Genomic DNA, 4,330 nt, shown 5'->3' on the forward strand with positions numbered 1-4,330 from the left:
CTTAGGTGACATGAAAGTCTCAGAATCCCATTTGATTGATGAATATAAATGCTGAGTGAAGAATGCTTTGAGAAGTTAGAGACAATATGTTGCTTTTCACAGAAACTATTATTCGTAACTTAGAGGAAATGTAGAAGTAGGAACTTTAAATATAGGAGCACTCTTTTAATGGATTTTAACTTCATTCACATAAGTAATCAAAGACTTGCAAGTTCATTACCATATTTAAAGAAAAGGAGACACATGATGACACATAGCAGAGAAATTAAAAAATCATACCCAACAATGTGTGGAAAACTCCTAATTATTTCACTAATCATCAATTTATATCAAAAATACAATAGTATCTTGTCCAAGTCCTTCAAAATTCGACCCATTTTCTATAATTTTACCTCTTTTTATACATCCTGGAACAATTGGTAACCACCAAAACTGTCAAACTGTTTAACTATCTTCCTAACTGTCTAAGGTAAAGGGTCATTACAAAATACTACATGGAGGGTAAAAGAAACCTCATTCTTTTTAAGAAAACAAGAAAATAAGAAGTGATAGAAATCGAAGTATGATTGGTGACTGCTACTCGCTGTTCGGATCTATGGCTTGAGTATGTGGTCCTGCTAATGCGTTTTTGTTCTTCTTTATCATCCATTCCTTTCACTTTCTCGATAGTGGTACATTTGACTTTGGTGCTTCCTCTAACTTTTCGAGTGCTATTCTGCAAGCTGTAATCCTACCATAAGTATGTTTGTCAGAAAATAGAGTCTTCACCATCCAGATAAGTTTGAAATCTTTGTTCAAGAAATTCACAATGGTGGCTCCTTTTAATATTGTTGTCCTTTCATGAGAGTTATCAACTTTGATTTTTGCCTCAACTAGCAAAGTCTCATATGTTTTCAATGGCAGCAAGTTTCCCTGAAGATCCAAGCAAAAAAGAAGTCTGGCCCTAACTGTTTTGTCAAAGAAGATGTTAAAATTTGAAATTGCTTCCTTTATCTCCTTTATCTTTTCCTCAGCAGTAATCCTCTAGATGTTTCTGACAATCATTTTATTGAAATCAATTGCACATGTTATTATGTCTGGCATTTCATGCTCCTTCAACTCTGTAGTAGACTTAGATTCAATGAAGTCTATCATCCTCTTTGCAAACTTTGATCTATCTAGATATTTTTGCTTATTTTTAATGACCACCTCCTCCATATCCCGAATTATTGTTTTTTATTCAGATATAATCACTAGAAACTCCCAAATACCCTTGATAAGCTCAATAATTTCATCCCATAGGATTTCTCTGGCTTGAATTTCAAGAGATCTTCCCTGTATTTCTTGGCATTATCTTTCTCCCTTATCGCTTCTTCTTCACTTAAATTCAGTAGTTTGCAAGTTGTTTCCAACTCTCTTTGAGCTTTCTTCACATTATGCTCAACCATTTTAAGCTCTGTTCCCAACTGTAGAACCTGTGCTGTTGGATCATTTGTGTTGGCTGGCATTACTATAGTACAAATATGAGTGTCTACCTGTCTTTGTAGCTTGTCCAAAGTTTCTTTAAGTAAAGACACTTCTTCACTCTTCTGCAACACATCTTGTAGGAACTTTTCTTTTTCATTTTCCACATCAGCTATCCCTACAGCTAAGGGATGCTCACCTATAGGTAGATTCAACTTCTTTTTCAGAGCTCCAATCTATGATTTAGCAGATTGCAACAACTTTTGAACAACAGGTTGGTCATTAGGATTGACCCCTATTTTAATGATAATCTTCTTTAGCTCGTCAACTTGAGCATTCAAAGCTCTAGAGTTAGCTTTCTCCAACTTCAGCTGTTGAATCACTTTATTTAGCATTTTCTCTGCCTTGGAAGCTACTGCATTTCAGGGAAAATTTTAAGAAACCCCCCTAAATTTATAAATATAATAAATGGGTGAATCTCCATGGTATATAGGAAAAATGGAAGGCGATTTTATCAATAATATAATATGTATATATAATTTTTTGGCGAATCTCTCACCAGGCATGGCGAATATTTTACTCAATTATAAAATATTGTAAGATCTTGGTGAGTCTTTCACTAAATAATAAAACTTTGTAAATTCCTAGTGAATCTTAGCATAGGCTACATGCTGGTTTAATTCCCCCATTTAAATAGGCTACATTCCAGGTGAATACCATGGGTCAATACCATGTGCCATTTTTGTTTTTATTAATTCTAATATTAGGGTTAATAATGGTTTTTTGCATGGTATTAATAACAATCTAGTCCATGGTATTTGTCCCATAGTATTTTGGCCATAGGTTTCACCTAAATATAACCTATTTTTTGAGTGTTCGTAAATATAAGGTGACTTATGGAGTAAATATAGAGAAATGTTTTATTTGTTTACCATACCTCTTGTTTATTTATATTTTTATTAATTTACCATACTTTTTTACAAAGATGGTATTTGGCCCACAGGATTCACTTAAATAAAACCTCTTTCTTGAGCCTTCATAAATAGAACGAGGGTTATGGACAAAATATAAAAAGAGGTTTTATTTATTTACGATACGTCTAGTTTATTTATATTTTTATTTATTTACCATACCTTTTGAGTAAGTATAAAAAGACGTTTTATTTATTTACCATACCTCCACTTTACTTATATTTTTATTTGTTTACACCCTTACATATATATAAGGTGACTTATGGAGTAAATATAAAAAACGTTTTATTTATTTACCATACATCCACTTTACTTATATTTTTATTTGTTTACACCCTTACATGTATATAAGGTGACTTATGGAGTAAATATAAAAAATGTTTTATTTATTTACCATACCTCTCATTTATTTATATTTTTATTAATTTACCATACCTCTTTTATAAATATGGTATTTGGCCCATATGATTCACTTAAATAAAACCTATTCTTGAAAATGGGTGAATGGATTCACTTAAATAAAACCTATTCTTGAAAATGGGTGAATGGAAGGTTGTAAGTCCTAATTTCAAGGGCTAAATTTACCTTTTTTACCCTCTCCCTTAAAATAAGGTGGGCTATTTGAGGTGATTTGTAAAAATGTACTATGATACAAAATATTCGCCCACTAAAAATTTAAAACCCCTTAATTTCACCAAAGGGCGAACATTCGCCCCTAAAATTATCCTTGCTGCATTTGTCTGATATAGATCATTTACAATCAACTGTCGAGTTTGCATATGCAAATTGACCCTGTCAAGCATTGGAAGCTTGTGATGTCAATAGCTAAATTCATAGTCTTGAAATTGTTAGAAGATCACACTGATATTTCTGTAGGATGAGAAAAAGCAATTTTGAGTTGACTCTTCTCCAAATCCATGGTAGATAGCAATCTTGTTTGTTTAGGAGTTACCTAAGACTCAACCTGAGCTTCCATATTTAACTTCATCTTCTAATTTCTCTCAACTATTTGAGAAAACATAATTTGAATTAAAGGAACCTGATCATGAACAGGTTCTTTGGAGGATGGGGAAGCAGGGGCACGTTCTATCTCTCCTAACTAAATAATCAAACCTGGTTGAGCCAAAGACATTGCATCCTAAAGCTTTATCTTTTTTGCTACTTCAGATTCTTCCTCATCCAGATCAATAACTTCCTCTATAACCCTCTTGACTGCCTTTTCAATAATGCTAGGGGTTTCAATCTTTGTCCCCTGAGTGTTTTGCAAGCCTCCATTTGCCAATTTTTCTGTCTCAGGTCTACTTTCATGTATAAAGGATGAATAGCCATTCTCCAATCTTCTCTTTGAAATAATTTGGTGAGGGTCATAAGCCCACTCAACCTCCTGTAAAAGACACATATCATTCAACAATCTTTCAGCTTCCTGGGTAGCCTGTCTGGTGTTTACAATGAAGGGTCCTACTGCTTTAGGTAGCTTGAATAAGAAGCCTTTCTTCATAGGAACAAAATAAACTAGATCAACATTCAAGCTCTGCCTTATAAATTCAAGGGCAGATAGCCTCATTGGCACAAAATTAGGTAACCTATAAGGCTTGACAGAGGCTCCACAAAGCCAAATCTCTGCATGCTCTTCAAAGATGAACCAATCCCCACATCTCACATCCTTACTCAATTGAAGACACTCTTGAGCTTTAGGAAAGAAAGTTGGGGGTAGGCTTCCATTCAGAATTTTATAAGCCACTGGGAGAAATAAGGAAATAAACTCAAATAAACCACCATCTCCTAGATCACCCCTTATTAGGTCTGTCCAGAATACCAGTGATTTCTTCTTTTTATTGATATCAACAACATTTAACCCAAAACCAAATAAATGTTCAGCATTCTGGTACAAAAATTAATAAGTAATGACTAAAGGA

The sequence above is a fragment of the Pinus tabuliformis genome, chromosome 7 (assembly GCF_031772625.1).
Source record: "Pinus tabuliformis cultivar Carrire ecotype Pingquan chromosome 7, CPIR1, whole genome shotgun sequence".
Classification (NCBI taxonomy): Eukaryota; Viridiplantae; Streptophyta; class Pinopsida; order Pinales; family Pinaceae; genus Pinus; species Pinus tabuliformis.